Genomic DNA, 21,505 nt, shown 5'->3' with positions numbered 1-21,505 from the left:
TGGTTTTTATTGAATTAGGAGTATTATATTTTTATTTCAATTATTTATTAAAAGTAACTATAAATGAAAGAATTACTTAAAAAGGATCTTGTTGCCCAGCCAATGTGGCTCTGTCATTGAGTATTGACCTGTGAACCAGGAGGTCATGGTTTGATTCCAGATCAGGGCATATGCCTGGGGTGCAGGCTCGATACTAAGTGCGGGTGCATGCAGGATGCAGCTGATTAATGATTCTCTCTCAACATTGATGTTTCTCTCTCTTCCTCTCCCTCTCTGAAAATCAGTAAAAATCCTATATAATAAAATTCCAGAGACCAAAATGTCAGAACAACCAGAACAACCAGAGACCAATACTACTGCCGCCCCTTGCCCTGGCCAACCCCGCCCTCAGAGGGGATCCCACCCTGGTCGAGGGTGTGGCCAGCCTGAAAACCACCCATGGCCCCCTCACCCCAGCCAGCCCCGCCTCCCTGTGGGGACGCCCAACCCAATTGGGGCCCCCATCAGGGCAGGTTGGCCAGCCCACCTGTGTACTGGGCCTCTATCCTTTACAATAAAAGGGTAATGTGCAAATTGACCCTAATGGTGGAACAACCAAAATGATTGCTCAGCCATTCACTATGAGGCGCACTGACCACCTCTCAGTTCCTTTCCCCCGCCTGCAGGCTCCCATCTCCCAATTGTGAAAGGGGAACTGAGGGTGGGTGGCAGCGTGGGATGGGGCTGGCTCAGGGCATTTGAGGAAGATGGCCCTGATCACAGGCCAGGCCTAGGGACTGTACCTGTGAATGAATTTCTTGCACCAAGCCTCTAGTATATTTATAAAAAATTATGCCAGCTACTGCATGGGATGAATCTCAAAATAATTGTGCAGAATGAAAGAACTGTATCGCTCCAATAATATTCAATTTATAATGCACTATGACAATTATTTTGATAAGCACAACTTGTAACCCGTAGCCAAAGTAACTTTATGTATTCTTTGAGAATTGACTATGGCTACCTTTTCACTAAAACATTAGAATTTATCACAGAGATTATATGGCCTGCAAGCCTAAAATATTTCCTATCTTAATTTTTACAGTAAAATTTACTGTCCCCCTGATCTAGAAGAAAAATATATTCAGACATATATTAAATCAATGATGCCATTCTTTAGCTGAATAGAAGATAATACATGCTCATCTGTGCAATAGAATCAAGTAAAATATTTTTTAATAAATAACTATTTAGTCATACCTTTTTGAACCCTTTTCAAATCTGCCTATTAATTTCAATATTCTTAGGGTCAGAAATTCCTGAGGCACATCATCATATCTTATAGTCCCTGCTTCTTGTCATGTCTCATCACATGATGACTTGTCATGCAGAGATTCCCCATGACTCCAAAAATATGGGTGTTAAATGTGAGGTAGGGCAGCCTAAACATGATAAAGACAGACTTTTTTCCAACTGAAATGGCTAATTAATTCAATGGGATGTTCACAAAGGTGGGTTGGCCAAGAAACATGCCTTGGATGTCATATACTTATTCCACCCCCACACTCACCCTCCGTGGGACCAAATGAAGTTTATTTAGGGTATAGGGCTCGGGAGTGGACACTAAACCTCCATGGAGGCTTTCCTGGAATATTTTTTACTTTCCCAGACTACACAGGGCACAAGACTGAATGTCTCCCTTGGTGCCTGGGGCTGCTGCTTCCTCTCTACAGCCCAGGACACCAGCAGGGAACTGCTCCTTGCAGGCCTCTGAGCCAATCAAGTGTCAGGACAAAGCTTTCTACAAAGGACACCCATTCCCCTCAGCTGACACAGGGTGGGGGCACAGCGCCTGTGCTCAGGGCCAGTCCCTGGAAGCAGCATGGGGAGGCTCAGGGAAGGGCAGAGGTTCCAGGAGAACACATGAGGTCTGGATTTCAGGAAGTGACCTGGAAAGTTTCCCACAGACTCAACTTAATAAAAGCGGAGACCTGGGGCCAATACTCAGTGTGAAAAGCAGCTTTCAAGCTGGGAGATCTCTCAGTCAAAAGCACAGCTAGCATTTCAACTTGATTTTGGGGGGATGAGCTGAAATAGGCCTTTGCTCATTAAACTTCCTGAAATGTACACCTAGACTACAGGCTCTCTAACCATCAGACTTTAAGGGTCTATGTGGGGAGGGATGATTTCCAATGGAAGTCCTCCTAGGGGCAGAGAAGGCAGCTCACAGGGTTTCTTTGGAAAGGATGACACAGGGAGAAACAGTACTGTCAGACACACAGAGTTACAGACACCAGGAATGGGAAGCCATGTGACAGAGCCTCTGGGTAAATTATGGTTCTTTCTGTGCAGATATAAAATGGGCGCTACTGAAAGTCATAGGACAGCTCTGGGTGGGGCGGGATCAAGAACACTTTGACTATCTCCTCCCTGGCCTCCTTGCACCTGGCCTGGTGCTCCGCAAGGAGGGGCTGCAGGACCTCCACGAGCTCCTTCTTGAGCTCCCAGGTCAGCATGGCTCCACTGCTGTAATCCTTCCTGATCCGCTCCAGCTGGTCCTCATCCTCGAGGAAGAAGGTCATGGACATGAAGGACATGTCCACCTGGCAGTTTCCCTAAAACTGCCTGTGCTCCTAGATGGTGTCTCTCCCTCCAGAAAATGCATGCTTGTTGACCTTGGTCTTGATCTGCTTGGCTGAATCTGTGAGGAGGATGGGGGAGTTGGGGTCGCTGGCACTCCTGTGGGTCTGAGTCCCCTGCAGTGAGGGGAAGAAGGTCGAATGTAGCAGGATGGTTTAGGATAGAAGATCCGGGGGGTGAAATCTCTTGTCATCCTGAAGTAAGGATCCTGGTTGAAGGCACAAGGGATGAGGCCCTGAACGTCCATCTTGCCCCCAAAGATCTGTGGGAATGAGTTGCTGAAGGAGGGAGCGGCCTGGATGGCAGGAAAACTGATCTTCCCCTTGCAGTCACTGTCGGCGATGCAAAAAATTCCTTTTACTTGGTTGAAGGTCACGTGATTCTCATCTTCACCATGTTCTTGTAGAAGTCTTGTAGTAGTCGAGGTCAGATAAGATGGGTTTGTTGATGTAAAAGCCACAGGTGATGATGTCCTTGGCGTTTTCCATGGTGTAGCCATAGGCCTGGTCCAGGGTAAGGTCTTCCACAGGTACTTCTAGTCATCTGCCATTTGGATGAGCAAGAGCACATTCAACATGTCCTGCAGCCACTTTGTGAAAATGAATGGGATTTGGTGGCCTACATGCATGGCTTCGGAAGAAGGGCCCCTGCCCACATACAGGCGAAACAGCTTCTTGTTTTCATAGGCATCGAGGACTTGGTTCATGTCTCTGTGTGAGAAGAATGTGCATCTGTGCAGGAAGTGGTGCGGTCTCTGGCTCCTGGATCTCTCTATTCTGTTTATCAGCTCTTGGTCAATGTCACTGCTTCCAAACAGAACAGTGAGCTTGTCACAGTCACTGCCTTTTGCACTGTTCCTCTGTACAGTTCAGGGGTCCACAAAATGCACTTCAGTTTCCATGGCACCTGGGCCACTAACCCAGGTACAAGGTTCTGTGGAAGGCAGTGGCCTTGTAGTTCTCCCCCGTGGCCACATTGTAGCTCATTTATAGCAATAACAGCCTCTTCACTGCAGAATCAATTTCATCCTGGGCTGTGGGGGGCACTGAAGAGGTGGCCAGTGGAGTAGCTGAGATCTCTGTGCAGATGGGCTCTTCTTTTATAGTCTTCCCCCTCTTACTATTTCCTTTTTTTAAGCCCCTTTCTTCTCCTTTCTTCCTGTTTACCGCACCCTGCAGCTATTTGGAGTAAGGATTTCTTAGAAATCAACCATTTTCTCACAAACACTTGAGCCCCTTGACCAATTCCTCATGAGACAGTCCAATCAGGAGTTGGCTGTTAGTGTGTGTGTTTGGGGAAGGGTGGGTGCAGAGACCAATGAAACCCACTCTAAATCCAAACTATTAGCTGGTCATTGCATCATTAGCTGGTCATTTGCCACCCCACACTGCATGCTGGCCTCCATTTAACCTCCCCACTCACTTCCCATCTCACATCTTCAGCCTCAGTATGAGAACTTAGTTTACATTTGTCCTGATGGGAAGAAAGGCAGACTGTAAGTGCCCTGCGGATATTGTGCACTAAGGCAATGTTGTGAAAGTTCAGTTCTGGGGTCACAGGTACCTGAATTTGCAAAGACACCTTTGGCTTTTTCAAAAATGTGTTTTTATTCATTTCAGAGAGGAAAGGAGATGGAGTGAGATGAAAACATCAATGATGAGAATCATAGATCATTTGCCTCCTGCACACCCCCTACTAGGGATTGAGCCCAAAACCTGGGCATGTGCCCTTGACCAGAATCAAACTTGGGACCCTTCAACCTGCAGGTCAATGCTCATACCACTGAGCCAAACCTGTTAGAGCTGGCTTTTTTCTTTTCTTATAAATGCTGAAAGTATTATACATGTCGATTATTTTTTTACCCCTGCTTCCCTCTCCCAGCACTTAACCCCCCAAACCTTCACCACCCCATTGTCTGTGTCCATGGGTTATGCATATACTCACATGACTTTGTTGGTTGAATTCTTCCCCCCACTACCCTCTCCTGCTTTCCCTCTGACGGTTGCCAGTGTGATCCATGTCTCTATGTCTCTAGGTCTATTTTTTCATCACTTTATGATCTTAGTTATATTTCACATATGAGTGAGATCATATGATATTGATCTTTCTCCCACTGGCTTATTTCACTTAGCATGTTGTGGTCTAGGTCCACCCATGCTGTTGAAAATGGTCAGAGTTCTTTCTTTTTTCAGCTGCATAGTATTCCATTGAATAGTTGTACCACCATTTTTTAATCCATTCATCTGCTGATGGGCACTTAGGCTGTTTCCAAATCTTAGCTATTGTAAATTGTGCTGCTATGAACATAGCGGTGCATATATTCTTTCTGATTGGTGTTTCTGATTTCTTGGGATATAGTCCTAGAAGTGGAATCACTGGGTCAAATGGTAGTACCATGTTTAATTTTTTGATGAAACTCCAAACTGTTTTTCCACAGTGGCTGCACCAGTCTGCATTCCCACTAGCAGTGCACCAGGGTTCCCTTTTTTCCATATCTTCAACAACACTTGTCATTTGTTGATTTATTGATGAATGCCATTCTAACAGGTGTGAGGTGGCACCTCACTGTCCTTTTAATTTGCACCTCTTGAAGAATCAGTGACTTTGAGCACTTTTTCATATGCCATTTGGCCTTCTGTATGTCCATTTTGGAGAAGTGTCTAGACACTTGGCCCATTTTTTATTGGACTGTTTATCTTCCTTTATTAACATGTATGAGTTCCCTGTAGATTTTGGAGGATAACTCCTTGTCAGATGTATTGTTGGCAAATATGTTTTCCCATGGAGTGGGCACTATTTTTATTTTATTGGTGGTTTCATTTGCTTGCAGAAGCTTTTCATTGGGATGCAGTCCCATTTATTTTCTCCTTAATTTCCATTGTCCTAGGAGAAGTATCCATAAACATATTGCTACAAGAAATGTCTGAGATTTTGCTGCCTGTGGATTCTTCTAGGATTTTTAGGGTTTCCATCTTACATTTAAGTCCTTCATACATCCTGAGTTTATTTTTGTGCATGGTGTAACTTGGTGTTCTAGGTTCATTTTTTGCATGTTTCTGTCCAATTTTCCCAACACCATTTATTTAATAGACTATCTTGACTCCATTGTTTGCTCTTGCCTCCCTTGTCATATATTGAACATAATGACTTGTGTCGATTTCTGGGTTCTCTTTTCTGTTCCATTGGTGTATATGTCTGTTGTTGGTATTTTAATGGGTATTGCTTTGAATCTGTAGACTGCCTGGGTACTATGGACATTGTGATGATATTGATTCTACCAATCCATGAACACGTTATATTCTTCCACTTGTTCGTATCTTCCTCTATCTCCATTTTCAATGTCTTGTAGTTTTTCTAGTACAGGTTTTCTACTGCTTGGTTAAGTTTATTCTTAAGTATCTAATTTTTTTTTTTTTTGCAATGGTGAATGTGGTTGTTTGTTTGGTTTCCCTTTCTGAGAGTCCAATACTGGTGTATAAAAATGCCATAGATTTCTGGTTAATTTTATATCCTGCTACTTTGCCAAATTCATTTGTTAAATCTAGTAGTTTTCTGATGGAGTCTTTAGGGTTTTCTTTGTATAGTATCATGTTATCAGGGAATAGTGACAGTTTTACTTCCTTCTTTCCAATTTGAATGCCTTTCATTTCTTCTTGTTGTCTGATTGCAACAGCTAGTACTTCTAGCACTATGTAGAACAGAAGTGGTGAAAGTGAACATTCCTGTCTTGTTCTTGTCCCTATTTGAAATGATTTAAGTTTTGTCCACTGAGTATGATGCTGCCTGTAGGTTTGTCATAGCAGGCTTTAATTATGTTGAGGTATGATCCCTCTACTCCCACTTTGTTGAGAGTTTTTATCAAAAAAGGGAATTTTGTTCCATTGGATTTTGTCAAATGCTTTCTCTTCATCTATTCATATGATCATGTGGTTTTTATCTTTCAGCTTGTTTATGTGATGTATCACATTTATTGATTTGTGGATATTGCACTGGCCTTGCATCCCTGGAATAAATACCAATTGGTTATGGTGTATGATATTTCTAATGTATATCTGGATCCGAGTTTCTAGAATTTTGTTGAGGATTTTAGCCACTATGTTCATCAGGGATATTATTGGAATAGGGTAATGCTAGCCTCAAAGAAATAGCTTAGAAGTGTTTCTCTTTGTCCTGACTTTTTTTTAGAATAGTTTGAGGAGGATAGGTGTTAATTCTTTCAAGTTTGGTAAAACTTCTCTGTGAAGCCATCTCGTCCAGAGAGTTTGTTTGCTGGGAATTGTTTTTATGACTTCTTTGAATTCATCATAGTTATTATCTATTCAGGTTTTCTGATTAATTTTTCCATTGATGTCAAGAGTGTATTAAAGTCTCCTACTGTGATTGTGCTGCTGTTGATCTCTCCCTTGATATCTTCTAGAAGCTTTTTTTTTTATGTATTTGGATGCCCCTGTATTGGGTACTCATATGTTTACCAGAGTTAAAACCTTTTGTTGTATCAATCCCCTTAGTATTATGGACTATAGAAATGCTCCCTGAAAGTAGTCTTCCCCTTAGTATTATGAAGTGGCTTTCATTACCTCTTGTTATGACCTTCGTTTTGAGGTGTATTTTTCTCAGATATAAGTATTTCTACTACAGCTTATTTTGTTTTTGTTTTGTTTTGTTTTTTTTCATTTCAATTTGCCTGAAGAATTTTTTTTTCCATTTCTTCATGTTCAGTCTGTGTGACTTCGTTGTTCTGAATTGGGTCTGTTTTAGATAGTATACATATATATGAGTCATGATTTCTTATCCATTCAGCTACCCTATGTTTTTTACTTTGGGGCATTTAATCCACTTTCATTTATGGTTATTATTGCTAGGTCTTTATTTGTTGCTATCTTTATTCTTTGAGCCTGTTTTCTTTCTCTTCCTTCCTTTCTATTTCTTCTCTACAACAGCCCTTTTAGCATGTCTTGTATTGTTGTCTTGGTTGTAATAAATCCCCTTAGTTGTTTTTGTTTGTTTGTTTGTTTGTTTGGGTTTTTGTTTGTCTGTTTTGTTTTGTTTGTTTTTTTGTCTGTGAATCTCCAAATTTCACCTTTAATGTTGAATGATAGCCTTGCTGGTTAGAGCATTATTCAAATCAGTCCCTTGCTTTGCATCACTTTACATACCTCATTCTATTCCCTTCTGGCCTGGCATGTTTCTGTTGAGAAATCAGTTGATAGTCTAATGGGAGATCCCTTTTACGTGACTTTGTCTCTCTCTTGCAGCCTTTAAGATTCTTTGTCTTTTACATTTGCCAGTTTAATTACGACCTGTCTTGGTTTGGGTCTTATGGGGTTCATCTTGCTTGGGACTCTCTGTGCTTCTTGGCTTTGTGTGACTTTTCTTCTCCAACTCTGGAAAGTTTCCTGTCATTATTTCTTTAAAAATGTGTCTATTCCTTGCTCAGCCACTCTTCTTCTTCCACAGCTATTATGCACATGTTGTATTGTTTCCAATTGTCCCAAAGCTCCCATAGACTTTCCTCCTGTTTTTAAATTATTTTTTCCAGTTGCTGCTCAGATTGGGCATCTATTTATACTTTGTCTTCTAACACTCTGATTTGGTCCTCAGCTTCTTCTAGTCTACTCTTGAAACCTTTTATTCTGTTCTTTATGGCTGCTATGCCATTCTTCATTTACTTTTTTGTAAAGGTAATTTGATTTTATTTAATTTAAATTCTTTATTGATTAAAGTATTTCATATGCCTCCTTTTTCCACCTTGTCCTCGCCCCACCCACACCCACCCACCTGTACATGCCCTCACCTTCCCTTCCAGTTGCTGTCTATTGGTTATGCTCGTATGCATGCATACAAGTCCTTTGGTTGATCTCTTATCCCCTCAACCCCTGCCTTCCCTCATAGGTTGGACAGTCTGTTTGAGGCTTCTATTTCTAGCTTTGTTCATCAGTTCATGTTGTTCATTATATTCCAAAAATGAGTGACATCATGTGATATTTATCTTTCTCTGACTGACTTATTTCACTTAGCATAATGCTCTCTAATTCCATCCATGCTGTTGCAAATGGTAAGAATTCCGTCTTTTTTATAGTGGCGTAGGATTCTATTGTGTAGATGGACTACAGTTTTCTAATTCACTCATTTTCTGATGGGCACTTAGGCTGTTTCCAAACCTTAGCTATTGTAAATTGTGCTGTTATGAACATAGGTGTATACATATCCTTTCTTATTGTGTTTCTGGTTTCTTGGGATATAGTCCTAGAAGTGGGATTACTGGATCCAGTAGGAGTTCCATTTTTTAATTTTTTGAGGAAACTATATTGTCTTCCACAGTGGCTGCACCAATCTGCATTCTCACCAGCAGTGAAGCAGGGTTCCTTTTTCTCTGCATCCTCTCCAGCACGTGTTGTTTGTCTATAATATCCAGTCTGACAGGTGTGAGGTGGTACCTCATTGTTGTGTTGATTTGCATCTCTCAGATGATTAGTGATTTTGAGCATGTATTCATATGTCTCCTGGTCTTCTGTTTGTCTGCCTTTGAAAATTGTCTATTTAGATCCTTTGTCCATTTTTTGATTGGATTGTTTATCTTCGTTTTGTTAAGTTTTATGAGTTACTTATAAATATTGGAGATTAAGCCCTTATCGAAGATAACATTGCCAAATATATTCTCCCATGCAGTGGGCTTGTTTGTTGTTTTGTTGAGGGTTTCTCTTGGTGTGCAGAAGTTTTTTATTTTGATGTAGTCCCATTTGTTTATTTTCTCCTTAGCCTGCTTGCTCTAGGACAGTGATGGCGAACCTATGACACGCTTGTCAGAGGTGACAAGCAAACTCATTTTTTTGGTTGATTTTTCTTTGTTAAATGGCATTTAAATATTTAAAATAAATATCAAAAATATAAGTCTTTGTTTTACTATGGCTGCACATATCAAAAAATTTCTATATGTGACACAGCACCAGAGTTAAGTTAGGGTTTTTCAAAATGCTGACACGCTGAGCTCAAAAGGTTCGCCATCACTGCGTCTAGGAGTTGTGTCAGTAATGATATTGCTACAACAAATGTTTGTTATTTATGTGACTATGGCTTCTTCTAAGGTGTTTATGGTTTCCCATGTTGTGTTGAAGTCCTTTAGACATTTTCAGTTTGCTCGGCGCCCTGGATGGAAGGAGGGAGGAGGGATTCCATAGGACCCTGATGGAGGAGGAGGTATTCCCTGGGACCCTGGATGGAATGAGGGAGGAGGGATTCCATGGGATGCTGGATTGAGGGAGTGGGTATTCCGTGGGACCCTGGATGGAGGAAGGAGGGATTCTATAAAACCCTGGATGGAGGGAGGAGGTATTCCATAGGACCCAGGATGGAGATGGAGGTATTCCGTGGGACCCTGGATGTTGGGAGAGAGGAGGGATTCCATAGGACCTTGATGGAGGAAGAGGTATTCCTCGGGGCCCTGAAAAGAAGAGGGAGGAGGGATTCCATAAGACCCTGGATGAGGAGGGAGGAGGGATTCCATAGGACTCTGATGGAGGGAGGTATTCAGTGGAACTCTGGATGGATGGAAGGAGGAGGTTTTTCATGGGACCCTGGATGGAAGGAGGGAGGAGGGATTCCATAGGACCCTGGGTGGAGGAGGAGGGATTCCTTGGGGCCCTGGATGGAGGGAGGAGTTATTCTCTGAGACCCTGAATGGAGAGAGTAATTATTCATTGGGTTCCTGGGTGGAGGGAGGAAATATTCTATGGGGCCCTGGATGTAGGGAGAAAGGAGGTATTTCATGGGACCCTGATTAGAGGAAGGAGGTATTCCATGGAACCCTGAATGGAGGGAAGGAGGAGGTATAGAATGGAACCCTGGATGTAGGGAGGAAGGATGTATTCCATGGAACGCTGGATTTAAGGAAGGAGAAATGAATCCTTCAGATCTATTAATGGAGAAAGGGAAAAGTATTCCATGGGAACATGGATGGAAGGAGTGAAGAGCTATTCCATGGAACCCTAGATGGAAAGAGGGTGACAGATCCCTCATACCATGGATGGAGGGAGGGAAGGAGGTATTCCTTGAGAACCTGAATGGAGGGAGGAATGAGATATTCCATGGAACCGTGGTTTGAGGGAGGGAAGTGGTATTCTGTGGAACCCTGAATGGGTATTCCATGGAACCCTGGATGGAGGGAGAATGGAGATATTCCTTGGAACCCTGAATGGATGGAGGCAGGAAGGATTCTATAGGACCCTGAATGGAGGGCTAGAAGGATGCTATGGAACCATGGATTGATGGAGGCAGGAGGTATTCCATGGAAGCCTGGGTGGGGGGAAGAGGTATTCCATGGGATCCTGAACAGATGGAGAGAGGAGGTATTCATGGAACCTTGGATGGAGGGAGGGAAGAGGTATTCCATGGAACCCTGGATGCAGGGAGAAGGTATTCTCTTGGTCCCTGATTGAGGGAGGGAGGAAATATTCCTTGGGAACCTGAATGGAGGGAGGAATGAGGTATTCCATGGAACGATGTGTGGAGGGAGGGAAGTGGTATTCTGTGGGACACTGAATGGGTATTCCATGGAACCCTGGATGGAGGGAGGAAGGAGGTATTCCTTGGAACCCTGAATGGATGGAGGCAGGAGGAATTCCAAAGGACCCTGAATGGAGGGTGGGAGGGATGCTATAGAACCATGGATTGATGGAGGGAGGAGGTATAACCTGGAACTCCGGATGGAAGTTTTATATATTCTGTGGGACCCTGATGAACAGAGGGTAGAGTCATTCTTTGGGACTGTGGATGAAGGGAGGGAGGAGGTATTCCTTGGGATCCTGGATGGAGGGAGGGAGAAGGGATTCCATAGGACTCTGGATGGAGGGAGGGAGGTATTCTATGGAAGCCTGAATGGAGAGAGATGGTAATCCATGGGACCCTGGATGGAAGGAGGAGGAATTCCCTGGGATAGTGATGGAGGGAAGGAAGAGTTATTCCTTGGGAAACTGGACCCCATGAAGGAGATAGTATTCCTTGGGACCCTGAAGGGATGGAGGGAGGAGGTATTCCATGGAACTCTGGATGGAGGGAGAAGGTATTCTCTTGGTCCCTGATGGAGAGAGGGAGGAAGTATTCCTTGGATTTCTGGATAGATGGAGGGAGAAGGTATTCCTTGGAATCCTTGATAATGGTATGGAAGAGGCATTCCAAGGGACCCTGGATGGATGGAGGGAGGAGGTATTCCATTATACCCTGGATTCATGGAGGGAAAAGGAATTCCATGGAACCCTTGATGGTATGAGGAATTATTTTGTGGGACCCTGATGGAGGGAGGGACGAATTAATCCTTGGGTCCCTGTATCGAGGGAGGTAGGTGGTATTTCTTGGGACCTTGAATCGATGGAGAGAGGAGGTATTCCATGGAACCTTAGATGGAGCGAGGAAGGAGGTATTCCATGGAACCCTTGGTTTAGGGAGTGAGGAGGTAATCCTTGGGACCCATTAATGGAGAAAGGGAAAAGATATTCCAAGGGACCCTGGATGGTGTGAGAGAGGAGGTATTCTGTGGGACCCTGAATGGAGAGAGGGAGGAGTTATTCTTTGGGGCCCTGGATGCAGGCAGGCAGGTATTCCATGGAACCCTTCATGGGTGGAGGGAGGAGGAATTCTTTGTGACCCTGATGGGGAAAGGAAGGAGGTATTCCATGGAATCCTGGATTGAGAGAGGGAGGAGGTATTCCTTGGGACCCTGTATTTAGGGAAGGAGGAGGTAATCCTGGAGACATTAATGGAGAAAGGGAAAATATATTCTTTGGGACCCTGGATGGAAGGAGGGACTAGGTATTCTATGAAACCCTGGATTTAGGGAGGGAAAATGATCAGTGGTAACATGGATGAAGGGAGGGAGGAGGGATTCCTTGGGACTCTGAATGGAGGGAGGGAGGAGGTATTCCTTGGAACCCTGGAGGAAGGGAGGAGTTATTCCTTGGGACTGGGAAATAGTGATTATGGAAATGAGCCTTATACTGGTTTTCCCATAGAGAGGGGTGTGACTTCCAATCACCAGTGACTGGCATGCACATTCCAGTTACAAAGCATTTACTTATGTATATTTTCTTTCATTTGTATCATAAGTGTATAGATATTCTGCAGCAGAGTTCATTTTCAAACTCCAGAGTAAATTTTTGAATGTTTGCTCTGGAAGATACCTTTTCTTGAAAACCACTTCAGTGACTGCATTATTGGACATGATACAGCTCCTTTCTAGAGCTTTTCTGAGCCTGGTGGTATATCTGCCCTTGCGTTTCAAATATTAACTTTGATTTAGTATTTTTTATTTGTTACCAAGATAACCTAAGCTAATACGTCTTCTTATTATCATCACACCTTTACCAGGCTCCACTGTAACTTCCTCTAGGATAGTAAATTACATTTTTTTTTCTTTATCCCTAGTACAGATTCCACTGAAAAGGAAATATGAAAGGGTAAAAGGGATAAAATAAATATAATTGCCTGGATAGAAATACACACTAATGAAGGCTGGTACCACAAGCATCCCTTCTCACCTGAAATTATTTTCCCTTTAATTTGCAGGTTTTTAATTCCTTATACCAGACTTTATAAGACTGTGTTCAGTATCAGCCAGTTGCCACAAAATATTAGCAGATGTTCAGTGAAAAATGGGTTCATATATATAATATGTAATACATATATATGCATATATATTAATATATATTAATCTAATTAGCAGTATTTTTGGTTTGGTTTTTCAGTTTTTGTTTGCTCTACGAATTTTATGACTTTAGTATAAAACATATATACATCATGAACTTATAACATGTTCAATATTTCCAAGCATTCTCATCATAGGAATCTTTTATACCAAATTTTATAGAACAGTATTGAAAAAAAAAAGCTTTGAAAACAAGGTTAAATGATCTCACGTATTGTTCCAAAATCACATACCTGGTAGTTAAACCTCAATCATTTTCATTAAGAAGTCACTGTGAGAAACTGTAATGTTTCCTGTGAATATTCCAGCACAGTAAGTTTTAGGACAATAAATGTAATGCAGGGTCCTCACCATGAGAGTGGGTAGATATATCACCTATCCATTTTGTTTCCTAGTGGATAACTTCTAACATTATATTTTCCCATCCTATTCTAATTTCCATATCTAAATGGATGGCTTGCTGGCAATGATATATAGATATTTTTTTCAGTACTTAAGAGTTGAAAGAAAGGATGCTAAATAGCTTATATTCTCAACATGCCTCTCTACCTTTGTATTTATTTTCACTAGCAGCAGAATTCTTCACTTTCATTTTCCAGACTAGATTGCTGAATTTTGGTAATACACCTTTGAGTCAAAAGCAGTCTATTACTGTATTTGGGGGAATAAAATGCTGAAATTACTAAAAATTCAGACATTTATGAGGAAAAAAATCCCACAAAGTATATATGCTATAAAGCATTTTATTAATAAAGTACAGTATTATTAAATGAATATATAATGTATTATATGTCAACTGTAATTAAAAACTAAAAAAAAAAATTAAGAAGAATACACAGCCCTAGCTTGTTTGGCTCAGTGGATAGAGTGTTGGCCTGAAGACAGAAGGGTCCTGGGTTTGATTCCTGTCAAGGGCATATGACCAGGTTGTGGGCTCAATCCCCAGTAGGGGCATCCTGGGGGCAGCCAATCAATGATTCTCTCTCATCATTGATATTTCTATCTCCCTCACCCTTCCTCTCTGAAATCAGTAAAATATATATATTTTAAAAAGAATACACAAAATATAATCATGAGTGCTTCAATTAAAGAATCATATATATATATATATATATATATATATATATATATATATACTAGAGGCCTAGTGCACAAAATTTGTGCATGGGGGGAAGGGCTCCCCTCAGCCCATCCTACACCCTCTCCAATCTGGGACTCCTTGGGGGATGTCCGGCTGCTGGGATTGGGCCTAAACTGGCACTCTGACATCCATGGTTTTCTAAGACGTTATTGAACTTATCACAAAATATAAATTGAATTATTTTATAAAAATAGTTCTAACATTATATTATTACCTACTTTCTCTTGTTCATTTAGCCCAACAGAACTCCTTTGCAAGAAGATAGCCTAAGGAATATTCTACATTATCTAGCTATGAAACAGTTTTATAAAACCAAGTGTCCCATACATTTACTCCAATGAAGTGGTTCAATTTAGAATGTAATCTAAACAAATATATTTAATAGCATGGCCAGGAAAATCACCACCATGTATATATATAAAAGCCTAAGTGACCAAACAACCAGTCGACTGGTTGCTATGATGCACACTGACCACCAGAGGGCAGAATGCTCAACTCAGGATATGTGCCCACAACCAAAGTACATGCCCTTGACTGGAATCGAACCTGGGACCCTTGAGTCTGCAGGCTGATGCTCTATCCACTGAGCCAAACCGGTTAAGAGAGTGGTCGGCAAACTTCGGCTCGTGAGCCACATGCGGAGTGCCACTCAGCTGGCCTACAGGAGCCAGATGCAGGGCTCATGGCTGGCGAGTGCTGCTGTGGTGGTGCAAGCCTCTCCCAATTGGGTCTGACTGGGCATGAACCAGCACAGGCACAGTGGGGCCAAGATGAGCCGGGGCAGCAGGCAGGAGCGACAGGTGGCATTGGACTACCAATTTCGGCTCAATCCCCGAAGGCCATGCCAAGGGAACCCCACTGCAGGGGTCCTCTAGTGGTTTATAAAACAATATCTGTGAGAGAAAAGGAAGTGGCCTCTTGATTCTGCATGGAATCTTCTTATTTGTATTTCTACTTCTCCTCCTACATTTGTAACAACTGAATAAACTGAGAATGTTGTTTCTTCTTATAGCTATAATCACTCTAGACCTGTGGTCAGCAAACTGTAGCACGCGAGCCACATGCGGCTCTTTGGCCCCTTGAGTGTGGCTCTTCTTAAGCCTTAGGAGTACCTTAATTAAGTTAATAACAATGTACCTACCTATATAGTTTAAGTTTTAAAAATTTGGCTCTCAAAAGAAATTTCAATTGTTGTACTGTTGATATTTGGCTCTGTTGACTAATGAGTTTGCCGACCACTGTGACAAAATGATTAGCTAAAATACACTGATATGATCAATATATTTATCAATTAATAGTGAAAAAGGCCCTAGCTAGTTTCACTCAATGAACAATTTTACTTCCCATATTCCTCTAATTCCTTATTCTGATTTTATTTATTACAGCTCAGCATCTATATATTCCAGATCCCCTTTTCTTATTGTCTTTATCTGTTCTTTTTATTATTCATTTATTTCATTTTATTTTCTCCTCATATGATATACCTTTTTATACCCCTTTTTCTATCATTCTTACTCTATTTTCTCTTTCCTAATTATCTGTTTTCTGATGTTTGCTTTTTTTGGTGGTGTAGGGGTCTTGTGTACATTTTTCTTTTGTTTATTCTGTTTGTTTGTTTTTGTGTGTGTGTGTGTGTTTGTTTTTCTAAAATATATTTTATTGAGATTTTTTACAGAGAGGAAGGGAGAGGGATAGAGAATTAGAAACATCGATGAGAAAGAAACATTGATCAGCTGCCTCCTGCACACTCCCTACTGGGGATGTGCTCACAACCAAAGTACATGCCCTTGACTGGAATCGAACCTGGGACCCTTGAGTCTGCAGGCTGATGCTCTATCCACTGAGCCAAACCGGTTAAGAGAGTGGTCGGCAAACTTCGGCTCGTGAGCCACATGCGGCTCTTTGGTCGCTTGAGTGTGGCTCTTCCACAAAATACTGACTTCTGTGCATGGGCCACGAAGTTTCAATCGCACTGTACGTGCACGCCACACTCAAGGGGCCAAAGAGCCGCAGTTTGCCGACCACTGGGTTGGGGCAATGTGTGTGTGTGTGTTTTATGCTGTATTTTGTTCTGTTCGTTCAGCACTTCCACAACAGCACCCATGAAATGGTCGGGGATGAGCCACATAGTCAGCCAGCCTAAGAGGAGACTCCATCCATGAAATGGACAATAACTTTCAAAACCCAACTACAACAGCAGAACCCAAATAACTCAAGTAATGGGCTTTCCTAGATTACCCAGCTCAGGAGATCTAAGAGACTGCACTACTGGGTTCCCCAAACACCTACTACATAAGACCACCCCACAAAATCTGGGAGGCATAGCAGTTTGATCTAATACACAGAAACAAAATCAAAGGGGCAGCAGAAATGGGGAGACAAAAGACAACAAGCCCCAAAGGAAAGAAAAGGTGGAATCAGCAGAAAATGAACTAAATGAAATGGAAGTAAAGAATTTGTCACATAAAGAATTCAGAGTAATGGTAATAAGGGTGCTCAAACAATTCAGTGAGAACTTCAAGCAATTTAATGAGAATTATAATGCTTAGTGAGACCTACGCCAACATGAAAAGAGAGCTTGAAACAATACTTAAGAATCAACTGGAAATGAGGAATGACATATCTGAAATAAGTAACACACTGGACGGATTCAGCAGTAGACTAGAAGAAGCTGAGGACTGAATCAGCGAGTTGGATGACGGGTTGAAGAAAACACCCATTCAGAGAAGCAAATAGGAAAAAATTAAAAAGCAGGAGCAGAGTCTAAGGGAGCTTTGGGACAACATGAAATGTAACAACATTTGCATTATAGGGGTAACAGAAGGAGTAGAATCTGACAAAGGAATAGAGAAATTCTTTGTAGAAATGATGGCAGAAAATTTCCCTAACCTGGTAAAAGGAAAAAATTACTCAAGTTCAGGAAACCAAGAGAGTCTGAATCAAGATGAACCCCAAAAGACCAACACTGAGATACATATTAATTAAAATGGAAAACATTAAACATGCAGAAAGAATCTTAAAGGCTGAGGGAGAGAGAGAGAGAAAGTTACCTATAAGGGTGCTCCCATTAGATTGTCAGCTGACTTCTCAATAGAAACACTTCGAGCCAGAAGGGGATGGCATGAAGTATATACAATAATGAAAATCAAGGGACTGAACCCAAGATCACTCTATCCAGCAAAGTTATCATTGAAAATCAAAGGTGCAATAAAATGCTTTAAAGTTTAAAAACGTGGCTAAAAAAGTTTATTATCACCAAACCAACACTGCAAGAAATGCTAACAGGACTGTTGTTAGAAGAAGAAATAGAGATAAAGAGAAAGTCACAGACATAGAGAATAAGAATGACAATACATAGGTAGCTATCAATAATAACCTTAAATGTAAATGGCTTCAGTGCTCCAATAAAAATACATAGGGTAGCTGAATGGATAAGAAAATATGACCCATATGTATTCTGTCTACAAGAGACCCACCTCAGAACTAAGGACTCACACATAAAAAATGTCCTATCAGTCCTTTGCTATATAAAATGCAAGCAGAAATGAAAAAAAAAAAAAAGCTGGGGTAGCAATGCCCACATCTTACAAAATGGACTTCAAAGTGAAAGCCATAACAAGAGATAATGAAAGCCATTTCATTATACTACTAAATGGATTGATATAACAGGGGGATATAATTCTGATAAACATATATGCACCCAATACCATAGCATCCAAATATATATAAAAAAATCTGGGAATTGTATGCATTCATATAAGCCTAACCAATGGACACAGACACCAGGGGGGTGAGGGCATGAGTTGAGAGTTGGGGAGCTATGGAGGGATAAGAACACATATGTAATACCTTAATCAATAAAGAAAAAAATCTGAAGGATTTTAAGGGAGATCAACAGCATTATAATCATAGGAGGGGGAATTTAATATCCCACTGACAGCATTGGATAGATCTTCTAGTCGAAAATTCAACAAGGAAACAGCGATCCAAAATGAAACTCTAGATCAGATGGAATTATTTGACATTTTCAGAACATTTCACCTAAAAAATATAGAATATACATTCTTCTCAAGTGCACATGGGGTATTGTCAAAGATAGACTGCATATTAGGACACAAAACAGTTCTCTACAATTAAGAAGATTGAAATCATATTAAGCATCTTTTCAGATCACAATGGCATGAAATTAGAAATCAACTACAATAAAATACTCAAAAGCATCCAAACACATGAAGGCTAAATAGCATGCTATGAAACAATAAATGGGATACCAAAAAGATCAAAGAAGAAATAAAAAAACATCCCAGAAACAAATGAAAATGAAAACACAACACACCAAACCTATCGCATGCAGAGAAAGCAATCATGACAGGTAAGTTCATAGCATTACAGGTCTATTTAAAGAAAATAAGAAAAATGTTTAATAAATTATCTAACCCTACAACTTAAAGAATTACAAAGAGAACAACAATAAAATACAAAAGTAGAAGGAAGGAAATGATAAAGATCAGAGTAGAAATAAGTGAAATAGAGATTATAAAAACAATACAAAAGATCAATAAAACCAAGAGTTGGTTCTTTGAAAAGATAAACAAGATTGATGAACCTCTAGGCAAACTTATCAAGAAATAAAGAGGACCAAAATTTAAAAAAAAAAATCAGAAATGAGAGAGGTGAATTAACAATTGACCCCACAGAAATACAAAGGACCATAAAAAAAAATACTATGAATGACTATATTCCAAAAGAAACTGAACAACCTGGACAAAATGGACACATTCCTAGAAAAAGATAATCTTCTAGAAATCAATCCAGAAGAATCAGAAAACCTGAATAGGCCAGTATCTACTGATGAAATTGAAACAGTAATTAAAATATAAAAAATAAAAAATCCCAGCAAACAAAAGTGCTGGTTCAGATGGCTTTACAGGTGAGTTTAACTAAACATTCAAAGAACTAACACCTATCCTCCTCAAACTATTCCCAAAAATTCAAGAGGAATGAACATTTCCAAGCTCTTTCTATAAGGCCAACATTACCTCAATTCCAAACCCAGATAAAGACGCTACAAAGAAAGAGACCTATAGGCCAATATCCGTGATGAATTTATTTGCTAAATTCCTCAAAACATATTAGCAAATCAGATCCAGCAATACGTTAAAACTATCATACACCATGACCAATGGGATTTAGTATGGGATTGCAAGGCTGGCACAATAGTCACAATTCAGTAAATGTGATATCTCATATAAACAGATGGCAGGAAAAAATCACATGAAAATATTGATTGCTGCAGAAAGAGCATTTGACAAAATACGACACCCTTTTTTGATAAAAAAAAAAAACTCTCAGCAAAGTGGGAATGGAGGGATCATACCTCAAAATAATAAAAGCCATATATGACAAACATACAGCCAACATCATACTAAATGGGCAAAAACTAAAACAATTTCCACTAAGACCAGGAATAAATTGAGGATTACCATTTTCACCACTCTTGTTCAACATAGTACTGAAAGTCCTAGCCATAGTAATCAGACAAGAAGAAAAAATAAAAAAGTAACCAAATTGGAAAAGATTATATAAAACTCGCATTATTTGACAATGACATGATATTGTACATAGAAACCATAAATACTCCACCAAAAAAATACTAGATATAAAAAATCAATTCAGCCACATAGCAGGTCACAAAATTAACACCCAGAAATATATGGTATTTTTATATACCAACACTGAATTCTCAGAAAGAGAAACTAAGAAAACAATCATATCTACCATTATAACAAAAAAAAATTAGGTACTTAGGAATAAACCTAACTAAGCAGATTAAAGATCTGCAATTGGAAAACTGTAGAATGTTCAAAAAAGTAATAGAAGAAGGTTTAAACAAGTGGAAAAATACACAGTGTTCATGGATTGGTAGAATCAATATCATTAAAATGTCCATACTACCCAAAGCAATCTATAGCTTCATTGCAATTCCTATTAAATACCAATGGCATATTTCACAGATCTAAATCAAACTCTTCAAAACTTTATATGGAATAAAAAAAAGACCTCGAATAGCCACAGCAATCTTGAAAATGTAGACCAAAGTTGGAAAAAGAACACTATCAGATATGAAGTTATACTACAAAGCCACTGTACTCAAAACATCCTGGTACTGGCAAAAAACAGCAGCAGCAGCAGCAGCAGCAGCAACAACAACAACAACAACAACAACAAAAAGACCCACACACAAAAACAGGCATATAGATCAATGGAATAGAACAAAGAACCCAGACATTGACCCAAGCCATTTTGTTCAATTAATATTTGACAAAGGAGGCAAGAACATGCAATGCAGTAAAGACAGACACTTTAATAATTGCTGTTTGGAAAATTGAAGGAAAGAAAGAAAGAAAGAAGAAAGAAAGAAAGAAAGAAAGAAAGAAAGAAAGAAAGAAAGAAAGAAAGAAAGAAAGAAAGAAAGAGATGAGAGGGAGGTAGGGAGGAAGGAAAGAAGGAAGAAAGAAACTAGTCCACCAACTTACACCATACACAAGAATATACTCAAAATGGATAAAATCCTTAAAGTAAATTATGAAACCATAACAATGTTAGGAGAAACCATAGGCAGCAAAATCTCAGACATCTCCTGTAGCAATATGTTTGCCAATACATTCCCTAGGGCAAATAAAACTAAGGAGAAAATAAATAAATTGGGACTACATCAAAATAAAAAGTTTCTGCACAGCAAAAGAAACCATCAATAAAGTGAAAAGAGAGACCACTGAATAGGAGAATATATTTGACAATCATACATTCAATAAGGGTTAATTTCCAAAATATGTAGGGAACTCATACAGCTTGACAAAAGGAAAACAAACAATCCAATTTAAAAAAGGACAAAGGACCTACATAGACGTTTCTCCAAACTGAACATACAGAAGGCCAAGAGATATACAAAACATGCTCAGTCACTAATCATCAGTGGGATGCAAATTAAATTGACAATGAGTTATCATCTCACACCTGTCAGAATGGCTATCATCAACAAATCAATA

At 40.2% G+C, this 21,505-nt stretch overlaps 1 pseudogene; it reads right to left on the bottom strand.

Moving 5' to 3' along the window:
- Positions 1–2,345: 2,345 nt before the first annotated feature.
- Positions 2,346–4,544, bottom strand: LOC132223656 (tryptophan--tRNA ligase, cytoplasmic-like; annotated as a pseudogene).
- Between the last annotated feature and the right edge of the window lie 16,961 nt (positions 4,545–21,505).

This window comes from Myotis daubentonii, chromosome X (genome assembly GCF_963259705.1).
Source record: "Myotis daubentonii chromosome X, mMyoDau2.1, whole genome shotgun sequence".
NCBI classification, from domain to species: domain Eukaryota; kingdom Metazoa; phylum Chordata; class Mammalia; order Chiroptera; family Vespertilionidae; genus Myotis; species Myotis daubentonii.
This window is presented reverse-complemented; position numbering and strand designations above follow the sequence as displayed.